A 17,428-nucleotide genomic window follows, 5' to 3' on the forward strand; every position below is an offset into this window, starting at 1 on the left:
CAGGGTCTGAGAGCCCATCAAGCAGAAATACAGGAAGTGCATCCTAGTATCTTCAAACTCTGTAGTTGAGGTGTGTAAGAAATGTATTTATTTTTCTTAACTAAACTTCAATTCAGCTCATAGTGTTTACATTCATCTTGCATTCCCCTCCCCATGGTAACAATCCACACTCCCTCAATCGCTCCAAAATCCCCCAGTTCCTCTTTCACAGCACATGATGAACATGCTCTCAGCCCTGCAGACGATCCCTTTCATCCTTACCTCTCATTTCCAAGAAGAGAACTGTCTCTTAACTCTACATCTGAAACTCTCAATTTCTTCTCCTTCCAGATGTTGCTCCTTGAAACATACTTTAAGATTAGGGCTTCAACAACTCCTCTGGTGCTTTTTTTGAACTAAAGGGTTCTAAATGTTTTTCATTCATATGTATTTGGTTTTTTTAATTCATTCATTGATATATAATGCATATAAAGAGAATAGTAATTTTGCTCTTGCTGTAAGATGTTCTATCTCTTCAAACGTGGTGAAAGCAGAACCTGTCCTTTGTTTCCACGGCCACGGCCTTTCTTTTGTCCTTGTGTCCATGCCACGCCACTGAAGACACCTTCCCTAAATCACTTCTCTCCCTTCGGTCAAGTGCACTAGCTTGTTTTCAGTCCTGTTTCTGTCACTTTCTACCAAGCTTGTTAATGTTACCTATTCCTACTTTTAAAAAAACTGTTCCTCACCTGACTTCCAGATAACTTCATTTCTGTCTTTTACAGAAATCCTTTTTGGATTTTCAGGTTCTTCCTACAGACTTCAAGTATTCTTTTCCCTTTTTTGTTTGCAGTTCCAAATAAGAATCACCTGGGGCACTTTTATTAGCGCTAAGCTGCAAATTAGAATCACCTGAGGGGTCATTTTAAAACAGGCTGAAGCTGTAGCCCTACCTGAGACCAATGAAGTCAAAATTTCTTGGCGGTGAAGCTTAGGCATCACCATTTTTTAAGTTCCCAAGATGATTCTAATGCAGAATTGGAGACTTACAGGTTTTCCAGAAGCCAAAGATTCTTCTATGCATACGTATCAGCTAGGAAGAATTCTTAAAAGGCAGTTCCTGAAGTCCTGCTAGCTAGGTATTTTCAGTGGGATTCACACAGACAAGAGGAGAAGGGGACGACAGAAGATGAGATGGTGGACGGCATCACCAACTCGATGGACATGAGTTTGAGCAAGCTCTGGAGTTGGTGATGGACAGGGAACCCCTGGTGTGCTGCAGTCCACGGGGTCGCAAAGAGCCAGACATGGCTAAGCGACTGAACTGATGGATTCACATGTCTAACAAGAACACCAAATGATTCTCATCAAGAGTGCTTAAGAATCATTTTAAGATTTTTCACCTATTCCCTTTCTTTTAGCATGCCTTCTAAACTGTTTCCTAAACTTCTTGCCTTTTGGAGTCACTTTTAACTTACCATGCCTAAAATAAAATGTATCCTCCACACCCCCCACCATATAGCTCTCAACCCCCATATTCCTGCAACCTAAGTACCTACTGTGTAAAAGCAGAAATCTTTGAGCCAACACCTTTTCATTTTTCCTCATTCTTCACATCACACTGATCAATACAGCCCTTTGATTCTACCTAAGAAATGTCTCCAAAAATCTCTTCCTCCTCACTTCATTATTCAGACTTTTCTTGAATGTTACCACTTTATGACTGTTTGTAACTCAGTATCTGAACATTGTTGCCAGAGTAAGCTTTGTATTTATAAAATACATACTAGAAAATGGGCTTCCCTGGTAACTGGGGTGGTAAAGAATCTGCCTGTGATGCAGGAGACCTGGATTCGATCCCTGGGTCAGGAAGATCCCCTGAAAAAGGAAATGGCAACCCACTCCAGTAATCTTGCCCGGAGTATTCCATGGAAAGTGGAACCTGGTTGCAAAGAGTCAGACATGATGGAGTAACTTACACTTAACTCTTGCGCTAGAATATGAAGTAACATTTGATTAAGGGCCAAGACTATGCCAGACACCATTCTAAGAATTATGCCTGCTTGATTTATTTACGTCTCACATTAGGACTTTGCCTGTATTATCTCCGTTTTATAGATGAAAGGCAAGTGAGAAGAAACTTGCCTAAGTTTACATACCTAAGAAGCAGCAGAGCTGGGATTCAGCTCCAGGCACTGGAGCTCATCACCACTTCAGTGTACTGCAGTCTGGTTACGTTGTTCTCCATCACGAAGGTCTTGGCTTTTTCTAGATTGCCTACAAAACAAACTCTTGAGCATGGCATACAACTCGTTTCAGATTATTTCCACCTGCCAGCCTCTCCCTCTTATTTACTACCTGCTATGCTGCACCCTACAGGCCTGCTAATGTTGCAGTTGTCCAGCCAAGAGTCCAAAGAGCCAGAAAACAGGGAGACACGCCAGTGGTTTATCCAATGGGGAATCTTACAGGGCTGAAACCAAAGGGCCCAGCAACAGCACTGACGGCTGATGCTATGGAGGGGGAGGAGTCTACCATTGGTAGGGGGAATTGACTTCCAATTGGCTCATAGTTACCAGGGAAACCAGCGACTGGGTTGGGGAAGAGGTGGGTGAGGGGCAAGCACCTAGATGGTTACTGTTGCTGCTGCTGCTAAGTCACTTCAGTCGTGTCCAACTCTGTGTGACCCCATAGACGGCAGCCCACCAGGCCCCCCCGTCCCTGGGTTTCTCCAGGCAAGAACACTGGAGTGGGTAGATGGAAGCCTTACAATTAAGAAGAACGGAGAGTCCGGTGAGTAAAGCAGGGCCTGGCTGAGCAGGGGATGCACAGAGAGCAAGAGAAGAGCCATCTAAATGGCCTGACCATACATCACCACCCCCTTCTTTGTTCTGTGAGATTTGCACTATTTTCATCCCTACCGAGTCCTCTCAGACTCAACAACCCTGCTCCATCTGCTCTGCTTATCTGGCCTCTTTGCAGCTTCTTCCTACCCTCCATCTGACCAAGCAATGCTGACTCATCCTTTCAAAAATAATTTCAAATATTACTGATTCTGTAAAAATGTTGCAGATGCTTTCAGTAAATAGCTCTTGGCTTATTTTTTTATCATCACTCTTTGAACTTTTTATAGACAATGCATATTATTTATTTTAGCTGAAAGTTCCTGAAATAGGATCTGTATTCATCTAGAGCTACTACAACAAATCAACACCAACTTGGGGGTTTAAAACATTAGAAATGCATTCTCTTATAGTGTGGGGAACCAGGAGTGTGAAATTAAGATGTCATCAGGGATATGCCCCCTAGAAAGTTCTGGAGAGAAGTTTTCTTTGCCTTCTCCAGATTTTGGTGTTATTGGTTTGTGGTGCATAACTCCAGCCTCTGCCTTCATCTTCACATGGTCTGTTCTGTTTCTGTGTCCTCTCCTCGTAAGAACATTAGTCATTGGATTTAGAGCCCATCTTATCCGAAGGATGACTGCATCTTGAGATCCTTATGAATTACCTGCAAAGAACCTATTTCCAGATACTGTCACATTCTGAGGTTCTGCTGCTGCTGCTGCTGCTGCTGCTAAGTCGCTTCAGTCGTGTCTGACTCTGTGTGACCCCATAGACGGCAGCCCACCAGGCTCGCCCGTCCCTGGGATTCGCCAGGCAAGAACTCTGGAGTGGGTTGCCATTTCCTTCTCCAATGCATGAGGTTCTAGCTAGACTTAAATTTTTGTGGGAAACTATTTAACCTGGTAAAGAGTTAAATAAGAAAGAAGCAATAAATGCTTATTGTTTGGTAGGAAGTAGCATGAATGTATCGGAGAAGGCGATGGCACCCCACTCCAGTACTCTTGCCTGGAAAATCCCATGGATGGAGGAGCCTGGTAGGCTGCAGTCCATGGGGTCGCTGAGAGTTGGACACAACTGAGTAACTTCAATTTCACTTTTCACTTTCACGCATTGGAGGAGGAAATGGCAACCTACTCCAGTGTTCTTGCCTGGAGAATCCCAGGGACGGGGGAGCCTGGTGGGCTGCTGTCTATGGGGTCGCACAGAGTCGGGCACGACTGAAGCGACTTAGCAGCAGCAGCAGCCGCAGAATGGATGAATGAATGACAAATGACAGAGCTTATATCAAGACTACATAAAGAATTCTCAATAATAAGACACTTCAATTTTTTAACTCACTTTACTTTTTTAACATCTTATTTTTTAAAAAGTAGTTTTAGCTTTACAACAAAATTAAGAGGGAGGCCTAAGGATTTCTCATATAAACTGTGCCCCCACACATGAATAACATTCCCTATTATAAATATCCTTCCCTATCATCAATGTCACTCACCAAAATGGCTTGGGGTTTGGTTTTTTTTTTGGTTTTTTTTTTTTTTGGCCACACTGTGTGACATGTGGGATCTTAATTCCCTGACCAGGGATCAAACCTATGCTCCCTTCATCAGAAGGTCAGGGAAGTCCCCAGAATGCTACATTTTTAACAGGGGGAAAAATCTACACTGACTCACCATAATCAACTAAAGTACATACATTGTTTACTAGAGTTCATTCTTGATGTTGTGCATTCTATGGATTTGTACAGATATGTAATAATATATATATATCATTATAATATCATATAGAGTATTTTCATTGGCCTAAAAGTCTTCTGTGTTTGGGCTATTCATCCCTCCCTCTCCCCCAACCCTAGCAACCATTGATCTTTTTATTGTCTCCATTGTTATGCCTTTTCCAGAATGTCCTACAGTTGGACTCATTCAGTGTGTAGCAATTTCGAAACAGATGTTGCATCATTAGTCATTAGGAAAACTACAATGTAAAATCACAATAAGACATCGCCTCACCCCTATAAGAACGATTAAAATTTAAAAGATCAGTTCAGTTCAGTCGCTCAGTTGCGTCCAACTCTTTGTGACCCCATGAATCGCAGCACGCCAGGCCTCCCTGTCCATCACCAGCTCCCGGAGTTCACTCAGATTCACATCCATCAAGTCAATGATGCCATCCAGCCATCTCATCCTCTGTCGGCCCCTTCTCCTCCTGTCCCCAATCCCTCCCAGCATCAAGTAAATGATAATGATGTGCAACAAAGGAAACTCTTACAGAAAATGGTGCAGCCCCTTTGGAAAACTGGCAGCTTCTAATAAAGTTAAATATACACCACACAATTTAGCAATCTCACTCTAAAGAAATGAAACATATGTCCATATGAGGACCTTTACACAATTGTTAATAGCAGCTTTATTCACAGTGACTCAGAGCTGGCAACAACCAAAGTATCCATCAAGTGGTAAATGAAGGAATAAATGGCGGCACCTCCATACAATGGAATAGTATCAGCAATGGAAAAATACAAACTACCAATACCTACAACATGGATCAATCTTTAAAAAAAAAAAACAAAAAACAAAACACTGCACTAAATGAAAGAATCCAAGAACCTAAGTCCAAAACCAGACTATTGCATTATTACAATATTCTAGAAAAGGCAAAGCTAAAGAGACAGAATTCAATCTGATGACCACTATGAGGGAGGGAAAAGGATGTATTGTAAGCGTCATGCAGGCAGTTACTGAGGTTGTGGAAATATCCCCATCTACGTGGTGATTGGAGTAAAGTTTACATGATGGTAAAGATTTGTTAAAACTCAAACATTTTGAAAGAGCAATTTTGGGGACTTTCCTGGTGGTCCTGTGATTAAGACTCCATGCTTCCAGTGCAGGGTATGCATGTTTGGTCCCTGGTCCGGGAACAAAGATCCCACATGCCTTGAGGTGTGGGCAAAAGACAAACAAAAAAATAAATAAAAAAAATAAAAACAGCAAAATAAAAATCAGTAAACAAAAAAGCGAATTTTACTATATGTAAATGGAAACAATGAAACAGACTCAAAACAATAAATATGTAAATGACAAGATAACTCAATGGCTAATTGCTAGGTTCAAATTCTCCCACTTGTAGTCAATACTTGTATAACCTTGAGCAAAGTGAGCAAACCTTTGTTTCTTCATATGTGAAACTGTAATAGTAATATTAATAATACCTACTGTATAGAGTAGCTGGGAAGACAAAATGAGATCCTTGATGTAAATATGTTAGTCCTGGGCCTGGCATATAACAGGAGTTCTTTAGAATCAGCTCTTATTATTACTTAATCCCAAGTATTACAAATAGAGTATAAAATCATGGCAAAAAAGCATTTCAAAAAAAAATGAAAGCTCTGGCTATGAGCTACAGTGATTAGAAGGGTTCTAGCTTAGTAGGGGTTCCCCCTGGCTTCACTTTCTCTCACTCCATAATAAAGCAAAACTCTTCTCAGCAACTCACTAACTGTTGGAAATTGATCTTCCACCAACTCAGTGACATAAACATTGCTTCCTCTGAGGCAGTTTCTTGACCTTGTGGCCATCTTGACTGGCCATCTCATCTCTTCTAGCTGAAGCCCCTGCTGTTATTCAATTAAGCCTCGATTCCAGACCAGAGGCTCCTGGACAGAGTCCCCAGCCCAGATCTCCTGTGGGCACAGCACACAGCTCATACAGACAGAGGAGAGTGACTAACAGTTGGATTTAGAGATTTCTGGTTCACCCTGCACCGCAGGCAAAAAGCAATGCTCCTTTGGGTTTGTAGAGTGTCTGGATGGAGTGAGTCATATAATCCCATAAGGTAAATAACATCGCATTTTAAATGAAATGCATTAAATACATTCATAAAAGCAATTAAGATATTTCAGTAACACCACAAAGCATTTATACAATCAAAAAAACATGATAATAATATCATTTTACTGACTCCCAGCCTTCAAACACAGATCTGAAATAGCACATTTATCCTTGGCCTATTGATTAAAGAAATATGATATGTTATGACCAAATTTTGGCATGTTTCTAAATATTTTGTGAGGATTATAGAGAATTTTTTAAAATTATGAGCTTTGTGAGACAATCTCCATGACCAATGGTATAGTTTCTAGAATTGTTAAGCGATGCAGAAAGACACAAAAAGCTGAAATGTAGGGCAGTGTGATTGCATGTCTAGGAGAAAACCACCAAGAATAAATCCAGGTGATCGTAAAAACTGTTTTTCAAAACCATACAAATTAAATAGTAAGAGTACGTATATGACGGTGTTTCTGTGAATTCACTGACTCCTCTCACATATGCAGGCAGAAATATTTCCTCTGTCACCATGGCAGTTTGGAAAAGCCTCTTACATATCTCCTTAGAGGGACTCCAGGCATAGTTGCTCCCAGGGTCTTGTGAGACAATGAGCGTTAGGGGAGACGAAAGCAGAATAGGTGAGGTGGGGCTCAGACTTGGAAGTCCAACAACCACGACTTCCGATCTCAGCCGTGCTGTTTAGTATATGCGGATCCTTGAGCAAGTTACCTAACCTTTCATTCTTTTTTTTTTTTTTTTTTCACAGTTGTTGGGAGAATCAACTGAGAAATGTAAGTGACCAGTAAACCACAGTTGACATCATTGAAACAGTGTTATTACCTTCTGGACGTTTGACTTTCTCAATAACTGTTTTCCGCTTTGCCTTGGCCCCTGGGAAGCTTACAGAACAAATTTTCTAACCATCTATAGCAACCACACTGGATGGACCCAAATGATCTACGTTTCCAGGTGAAAGTTTATCTTGGTTTTGGGGGGGGGGGTTTTGAGCTTATTTTGTATTTGAGTATAGATGATCAACAATGCGGTGTTAGTTTCAGTTGTACAGAAAAGGGATTCCGTTGCACATACACGTGTATCTGTTCTTTTTCAAACTCTTTTCCCATTTAGGTTGTTACATAATATTGAGCAGAGTTCCCTGCGCTCTACAGTGTGTCCTTGTTGGTTATCCATTTTAAGTATAGCAGTGTGTACTTGTTGATCCCAAACTCCCTGACTATCCTCCCCAACACTCTTCCCCACTGGTAACTGTAAGTTCGTTCACTTACTGCCCATATTTCTCTTTCTCTTCAACTATGTTTACATTTGCAAACGTGTGTGTGTATATAGTCTATCAAATCTTTTGTGGAATAAATGAGTGTATACAAGTGAACAAATAAATCCATTTTAAAAATTCTGTGTAAATGATTATCTAATGATAGCATAGTTGCTTTGCATTGTCTCCAGAGTAGATTGTAACAAGGAATCCAAACTCCTATAAGGACATATTTTACTCCCTATTGCATTCACTATACCAATGACAGTTCCCAAAACACAGAAGAAATCCCATGACTGTTAAAATCAAAGTATATTTCTCACTGTATTGTGTATTACTTTGCCTTGACCTCTAAGGAACCTGCTCACATTTGAGAACAGGATGAAACAAATCTCATGAAATGTACCTAAAAATTATGAAAGCATGTAGTCTTCATGTTAAATTTAATTCAGGGTTAAATAAACCAGAATTTCACAGGGTCCACAGTAAGCAAAGTCAGGATTATTACTCTGTACCCTGACCACATAATGATATTTCAGTATTTTAACTCTAAGTTTATAGACAGAGTAATATATATTTTGATTTTTTTTTTTTTTTGGCTCTACAGGGTCTTAACTGCTGCATGTGGGATCTTTGATATTTGTTGTGTAGCATATGAGGTCTTAGTTGGATTATGTGGGATCTAGTTCCCTGACCAGGGATTGTTCCTGGACCCTCTACTTTGGGAACACGGAGTCTTAGACACTGGTCCACCAGGGAAGTCTCCGGTATATGTCCTGATTTTAAAGAAAACAGTAACATTGTCTTTTTAATCAGTCTCAGTAAGTAAATAATAAAAATAATCTGGGGGTCATGATGTTGGAGAAAACTTGGACATCTAGTCCTCATTTCATAAATAAGCTCAAAATTCAGCTAAGGCTTTTAATAGAATCTAAATAGCTATATAATGTGTCTCTGGAAGGGATAATAAATTAATGGTGTAAGCAGAAACCAGATTTATATATTCATTAATGTCTTAATTTATAAAAGCCAATTTGTGATGTAAAGCAAAAAAAAAGTCCAATTCATTTCTTAATTTGTTTTCATGATCTCATTTACTTTAGTACTATTTGTTAATATTTGTAAAATTAATTGATTTCCTTTCACGCCACACTTTCCTTGATTTTCTAGAAAGGGCAGCAGGGACTTTCTCGGTCCTAAAAGAGTAGGTGGGTGATGACTGAAATGCAGACTAATGACTTAATGCCCGCAAGTCCTGCAATTTCCCCACAAAGCTCTGACAAAATGACCTGGAGAACAGCAGACCCTGCTCTTCTCAGCGCAGGCTGACAATTTGTGCTAAATAGAATCAAATTTGGGGATCTAGACAAATGCCCAGTGGGACTAGTTTTGATTCACCTGGTCTCTCTGAGTAGAAGATAACCCCCAAGAGAGAATTCAGTCTTCAAAAAACAGAAAGGGAAAAGAAAAGTTTCTGGTCTCTTGGGATTTGTATGGGTGCACCCCCTATCTCTACTACTCCTTCTTCTTTTGGAAAATATCATGTTTTCTCTCAAGTTTGTCCACTGGTTTTTCTAGTTTTGTGTCTGATCTTAACTGAAAACCAGTGTCATTAGTATTATTTGAAAGTTAGAATATGAGGGAAGCTAATCACAGAGGATCAATAAGTAAAGATAAAGATAACATTAACATAAGGGGAAAATGAAGCCTCTCTCTGAAAAATATCACAAAGCACCACGGTATCAGAGACATCCATTTGTTGTTGTTCAGTCCACAAAGTCATGTCCGACTCTCTGCAGCTTCATGAACTGCAGCATACCAGGCTCCTCTGTCCTCCACTATCTCCCAGAGTTTGCTCAAATCCATGTTCAATTAGTTGGTGATATGACTTAGCACCCACTCGTGAATGCTATCTGACCATCTCATCCTCTTCCACCCCTTTCTCCTTTTGCCTTCAATCTTTCCCAGAATCAAGATCTTTTCTAATGAGTCGGCTCTTCATATCAGGTGGTCAAAGTATTAGAGCTTCAGCAACAGTCCTTCCAATGCATATTCAGGGTTGATTTCCTTTACGATTGACTGGTTTGATCTCCTTGCTGTCCAAGGGACTCTCAAGAGTCTTCTTCAACACCACAGTTTAAAAGCATTACTCAGCCTTCTTTGCAGTTCGACTCTCACATCCATACATGACTACTAGGAAAACCATAGCTTCGACTATATGGATCTTTGTTGGCAAAGTATCTCTCTCCTTTCTAATATGCTGTCTAGGTTTGTCATAACTTTCCTTCCAAGGAGAAGCGTTTTTTAAATTTCATGTCTTCAGTCACCATCCACAGTGAATTTTGGAGCCCAGGAAAATAAAATCTCACTTCTTCCACTTTTCCTCTATTTGACATGAAGTGATGGGACCAGATGCCATGCTCTTAGTTTTTGGAATGCTGAGTTTCAAGCCAACCTTTTCACTCTCCCCTTTCACCCTCATCAAGAGACTCTTTTAGTTCCTCTTCACTTTTTCCCATTACAGTGGTATCATGTGCATATCTGAGGCTGTTAATGTTTCTCCAGGCAATCTTGATTCTGGCTTGTGATTCATCCAGCCCAGCATTTCACATCATGCTCTCTGCAGAAAAGTTAAATAAGCAGAGTGACAATATACAGTCTTGTCATACTCTTTTCCCAATTTTGAACTGGTCAGTTGTTTCGTGTCCATTTCTAACTGCTATTTCTTGATCCGCATACAGGTTTCTCGGGAGATAGGTAAGGTGGTCCGGTATTCCCATCTCTTTAAGAATTTCCCAGCTTGTTGTGTGTGATCTACATAGTCAAAGGCTTTAGTGTATTCAGTGAAGCAGAAGTAGATGTTCTTCTGGAACTCTCTTGTTCTCTCCATGATCCAACGAATGTTGGAAATTTGATCTTCAGTATCTTTACCTCTTTGAAACCCAGCCTGTACATCTGGAAGTTTTCCGTTGACTTACTGCTAAAGCCTAGCTTGCAGGATTTTGAGCATTACCTTGCCGGCATGTAAAATGAGTGCAATTGTTCAGTAGTCTGAACGTTCTTTGGCATTGCCCTTCTTTGGTATTGGAATGAAATCTGACCTTTTCCAGTCCTGCGGCCGCTGCTGAGTTTTCTCAGTTTGCTGACATGCTGAATGCAGTGCATTGACAGCATCATCATTTAGGATTTTAAATAGCTCAGCTGGAATTCCATCACCTGCACTAGCTTTGTTCATAGTAATGCTTCCTAAGGCCCATTTGACTTCACACTCCAGGACGTCCCACTCTAGGAGAGTGACCACACCATCATGGTTAACCAGGTCATTAAGCCAAGTGAAACAGCACAATCAGAATAAACCAGCCACCAACTGTGTTGAGAATTATGATCAGTGAAAATTCCAAACAGACTGAAAAAAATTACATTCAGTAACTCCGAAAGATGACATTACTCAAAAAGTCTCAATGAACAAGAGACTGGCCCTCTCCTAATTAGTTGCTGTTTTGAGTCTCCCTCTTATTGTAATTTTAGCTTCTTTTTGGACATGCTTATACACTTAATGTGGAGAAGGCAATGGCACCCCACTCCAGTACTTTTGCCTGGCAAAACCCATGAACGGAGGAGCCTGGTAGGCTGTAGTCCATGGGGTCGCCAGGAGTCAGACACAACTGAGCGACTTCACTCTGACTTTTCACTTTCATGCACTGGAGAAGGAAATGGCAACCCACTCCAGTGTTCTGGCCTGGAGAATCCCAGGGACAGGGGAGTCTAGTGGGCTGCTATCTATGGGGTCGCACAAAGTCAGACACGACTAAAGTAACTTAGCAGTAGCAGCAGCATACATTTAATGACCCTCTATATTTCATTACCATGTTTCTTCCTTCTCAAATGTCACTTATAGCCTAATAATTCCCACTGCCAAGTCCCATTCAACTTTTACATATGACTTTCAGACCTATGTCTCTTACAACTTACAGAATGTCTCTACCTAAATCTGAACAATTTCTTCAAGAGCTGGTCTGAATCAGTTGCTCAGACAATCATCCTTAACTCTCCACTCCCAAAAGCCAAAAGTCAGCAATATCCATTGCTTCTGCTTCATATCTAGCTCTTTCTCTCAGTACTCTTCCATCTTAGACAAAATTTTCCTTAGAACTTCTCAGCAGCCTAGTGTGTTTCAACTTCAGTGATCTCCCTCCTGCTGCTGCTGCTGCTGCTAAGTCGCTTCAGTCGTGTCCGACTCTGTGCGACCCCATAGATGGCAGCCCACCAGGCTTCCCCGTCCCTGGGATTCTCCAGGCAAGAACACTGGAGTGGGTTGCCATTTCCTCTCCAATGCATGAAAGTGAAAAGCAAAAGTGAAGTCTCTCAGTCGTGCCCGACTCTTAGCGACCCCATGGACTGCAGCCCACCAGGCTCCTCCATCCATGGGGTTTTCCAGGCAAGAGTACTGGAGTGAGGTGCCATTGCCTTCTCCACAGTGATCTCCCTAACTCTGGTTAATCCCTCAATCATCCAACCCTCAGATTTTTCCATCAGAGCCATACATCTGATATTCTTATCCTGTTTAAAGGTTTGCAATTACCTCTCCTTGTCTATAAGAGAAATTAATATCCTCATAATATTTATTACATGTAAGTTGTTGCACCCACTGTGAAAAAGAGTATGTAGATTCCTCAGAAAACTAAAAATTTTTTGTCCGGCATATATCCAGACAAAAATGACAGTTCAAAGAGGTAACAGGCATCCCTATGTTCATAGCAGCACTATTCACAATAACCAAGACATGGAAACAACCTAAATGTCCACTGACAAATGATTTAAAGAAGATATGGTCAATCAGTTCAGTTAACTCAGTCATGCCCAACTCTTTGCAACCCCATGGACTGCAGCAAGCCAGGCTTCCCTGTCCATCACCAACTCTCAGAATATACTCAATCGCATGTCCATCGAGTTGATGATACCATCCAACCATTTCATCCTCTGTCGTCCCCTTATTCTCCTGCCTTTAACCTTTCCCAGCATCAGGGTCTTTTCCAATGAGTCTGTTCTTTGGATCAAGTGGCCAAAGTATTGGAGTTTCAGCTTCAATATCAGTTCTTCCAATGAATGTTCGGGACTGATTTCCTTTAGGATAAGACTCTCAAGAGTCTTCTCTAACACCACAATTCAAAAGCATCAATTCTTCTACACTCAAATTTCTTTATGGTCCAACTCTCACATCCATACATGACTACTGGAAAAACCATAGTTTTGACTAGATGGACCTTTGTTTGCAAAGTAATATCTCTGCCTTTTAATATGCTGTCTAGGTTGGTCATAACTTTTCTTCCAAGGAGCAAGCATCTTCTAATTTCATGGCTGCAGTCACCATCTGCAGTGATTTTGGAGCCCCCCCAAAAATAAAGTCTCTCACTGTTTCCATTGTTTCCCCATCTATTTGCCATGAAGCGATGGGACCAGATGCCATGATCTTAGTTTTCTGAATGTTGAGTTTTAAGCCAACTTTTTCACTCTCTTCTTTCACTTTCATCAAGAGGCTCTTTAGTTCTTCGTTTTCTGCCATAAGGGTGGTATCATCTGCATATCTGAGGTTATTGATATTTCTTCCAGCAATCTTGATTCCAGCTTGTGCTTCATCCAGCCTGGCATTTCCCATGGTGTATTCTGCCTATAAGTTGCATAAGCAGGGTGACAATATACAGCCTTGATGTACTCCTTTCCTGATTTGGAACCAATCTGTTGTTCCATGTCCAGTTCTAATTGTTGTATCTTGATCTGCATACAGATTTCTCAGGAGACAGGTCAGGGGGTCTGATAGTCCCATCTCTTAAGAATTTTCCACAGTTTGTTGTGATCCACACAGTCAAAGGCTTTGGCATAGTCAATAAAGCAGAAGTAGATGGTTTTCTGGAATTTTCTTGCTCTTTCTATGATCCAATGGATGTTGGCAATTTGATTTCTGGTTCCTCTGCCTTTACTAAATCCATTTTGAACATCTGGAAGTTCACAGTTAATATACTGTTTAAGCCTGGCTTGGATAATTTTGAGCATTACTTTGCTAACATGTGAGATGAGTGCAATGGTGCAGTAGTTTGAACACTCTTTGACACTGCCATTTTTGGGGATTGGAATATTCAGAATATTTGGCATTGCCTTTCTTTTTTAAAATTAATTTATTTAACTTAATTGGAGGTTAATTACTTTACAACATTGTGGCGGTTTTTGTCAAACACTGACATGGATCAGCCACGGGTTTACATGTGTCCCCCATCCCAAACCCCCTTACCACCTCCCTCCCCATCCCATCCCTCTGGATTGTCCCAGTGCACCATGGCATTGCCTTTCTTTGGGACTGGAATAGTCATAATAGCCAAGACATGAAAACAACCTAAATGCCTACTGACAGATGATTTAAGGAAGATATGGTAGGTACACACAAATGAATACTACTCAGTCATAAAAAGAACAAAATGATTCTAAGAGCAGCAACATGGACGAAACTAGAGATTATCATGCTAAGTGAAGTAAGTCAGGAAAAGACACAAATGAAACTACTTATCAAACATAAATAGAATCATGGACACAGAGAACAGGTGGGTGGTTGCCAAGAGGGAGGATACATGGGAGAGGGATGGAGGGGAGGTTGGGGTTAGCGGATATAAGCCGTTATATGCAGAATGGATAAATAAGGTCCCACCGTACAGCACACAGCTATATTCAATGTCCTATCATAAACCATAATGGAAAAGAATATATTCACAAGAGAATGAATACAGATGCATAACTGAGTCACTTCACAGTACAGTGAGTAATTAACACGCCATAAATCAACTATACTTCAATTAAAAATCTTTAAAATATTTTTAAAATATAATAATATTCATTCCATCTATCTATCCATTTATCTCTACATTCATTTACTCGAGAAATACTTCCTGAGAATAGCACTGAAACATGTATATTACCATATGTGAAACAGATCACCAGTCCAAGTTCTATGCATGAAACAGGGCACTCAAAGCCGCTGCACTGGGACAACCCTGAGGGATGGGATGGGGAGGGAGGCGGGAGGGGGGTTCAGGATGCACATCCGTACACATGTACACCCATGGCTGATTCTCGTCAATGTATGGCAAAAACCACTACAATATTGTAAAGTAATTAGCCTCCAATTAAAATAAATAAAATTTTTTAAAAGAAACTATACAAGCGTTGAAAAAAGAAAGAAAGAAATACTTACTGGACTCCTATTAAGAAACAGGCACTGTTGGTATTATGCTATGTGGAGTAAAACACAGGTCCATGCCTTCTCTGAACCCTGACCTCCACCTTCCAGCTTCATCCCTGTCTTTTCTCCCTACCCTACTCAAACCCTACATACTGAATTCACACCAAATATTTCAGATTTCTAAATATGTTCTGCATTTTGACCTTCACATATTTCACAAACTAGGCTATTTCAAATTGTGACTTCCTAATAACATTTAAAGACCAAAGGCAAGTGCCACCTTTTCTGAGAATGTTCCTGGCTGTCCCAGACAGGAACATCTACAACCTAACCAACAGTTATAGGCTAGATTATTGACTGTCATTTCCTGGTTTGTTTGTTTGTTTGTTTGTTTTTGGTCCCAGCATATTACACAATGCAAACATATGTGTGTTGGGCAAGAAAACCAATGTTCCAGTAACAAATGTAAAATAAACATAAAAAGTAAAGTAGTTTGGTCAAATGAATTGTCTAATTCTGTTAGTGGAAGAAAAACAAGTTAATTTCAGATAAATGTCCATCTGAGGAAGAAAGGAATGTTGCCTTTTGACCATTTCAACTATTATTTTGAACTGTGAAATGATGAATACATGACCTAGATGAAAACCCTGATATAGATGAATGCATTCACTGGTTTCAGAACTAGAAGACACTGTTTTACTCACATGTGCAATTTCACATGTGTGTTCTGGGAAAACAATGTGCTTCCACAAAATTTACTCCCAGAAATTAAGGATTTTGTGAACACATCTCTAAGCACACTTTAAAATGTAAGTATGCCAAATGACCTCTTTGGACCACATCAGCAGTAACTGTCTTATTCTCAACCTGCCACTTCTTGAAAGAACATTCCTTTTTACCAATGGCTCCTATTCACATAGTTCAGAATAAATATCTCTATGGTTCCCCGTGTAATTCAGGAAACTGACAAGGTACAGTATCTTCTCCTACCCAGTTTCTCCTTTACTCCCTACCCCCAACCCTCAATCCCTTTCCAAGGCACCAATGTAAAAGCTGACTGATAACATTCTCACCAGTAGCTGGTCTATTATGATCTGAAACTGGGCTTCTTCTCACTGCTGCATGGAAATCCCATGAGCTCCTATTGCTACATCGTTCAAATACCAGCAGCCAGGGATTCTGAAAGAGGAGTGGAGGAGCAGGAAGAAGCTCTCATGGGGCATTCATTTCATGCAGATCCATGAAGCCAAAGTCTTCCTGGCTGCTTTTCACACATTCTTTGTTAAAAAGATGTGGCATAAGGCTTAGTGGAGGTACAAGTCCTCGAGCTGTTGGACTGTATAGAAAAGGGGAAGATATTTTGTCAGCTTTTGAGATTTCCTTTTAAAATATGACCAGACATTCATATACATTTACACACTTTCCCTTTAATCAGCAACATGCAAATTGCGTATTCATCTGGCTAGACATAGGGCAAGCACTGTTTATGGAGATAGCATTACACATTATAGGCACAATTCTGATGAAAGGAAATCTTTGTTTAAAAAAAAAGTACTGGAGGTAAAAAGAAGCAAGTTCTGTAAAAGCAAATACAATTTGGGACCAGGACTTCCAAGGTATGGATCTCGTTTCTGGCCGCCTAGTACAAAGCCAACCAAATTTCTCATAATCATTTTAATAATATTAATACAAATTCCACCATAACTTACCATACATTGATTTAATTCCTAAATGTTTCTGTTTGCTGTATTGGTGCAGTTCCCCTAACAAAAACCTTTCAGTTGATTATGAGTCATATTTCCATGCTAGCTTATTTTTAACAACTAATTCTGATGTAGTCAGGACTATTTTTGTGGATGACTATGCTGAGTGTCATTCCAGAATCATTTTGTCAGACTCATCAGTATACCATGCATGCTTAATGTTGAAATAAAATAATTAAATGTATTTATTTATATACATTTATATTTCTTATATAATTAAAGAAACTGTATTATCATCATGTGTTTTTCTTGAATCAGTGTTTATCTCTTTAACATCCATTGAAACATTCAATTTATACCAAGTGGTAATACTTTATAAGTAATGGTGAATCTGTCTTAACATTTTCACCCCTGTACCTACTTGTGAGTGATGAGGAAGGGTCACAGGATGATTGCACTTCAGTTTGGTCTCAGCACCATAAGATGATTCTCTGTTCTATTTTTGCAACACATGAAAATTTTGCAAAACTATGGCCGTAACAAAGTCAATCTCTTTTATTCCACTTTCAAGGCACACACCA

At 40.1% G+C, this 17,428-nt stretch overlaps 1 protein-coding gene across 1 annotated transcript in view; it reads right to left on the reverse strand.

Annotated features, from left to right (window-relative positions):
• The window catches only part of USH2A (usherin), a 983,289-nt gene extending 966,356 nt beyond the window's left edge, over positions 1-16,933 (reverse strand). Inside the window, exons 1-2 of the mRNA XM_060396021.1 lie at positions 16,854-16,933; positions 2,139-2,256 (exon numbers count right to left, since the gene is read on the reverse strand). The gene's annotated coding sequence lies outside the window, so the exon portion shown is untranslated. The remainder of the gene's footprint in view (positions 1-2,138; positions 2,257-16,853) is intronic.
• Positions 16,934-17,428: the final 495 nt, after the last annotated feature.

Source organism: Ovis aries, chromosome 12 (genome assembly GCF_016772045.2).
Source record: "Ovis aries strain OAR_USU_Benz2616 breed Rambouillet chromosome 12, ARS-UI_Ramb_v3.0, whole genome shotgun sequence".
Taxonomy (NCBI): Eukaryota; Metazoa; Chordata; class Mammalia; order Artiodactyla; family Bovidae; genus Ovis; species Ovis aries.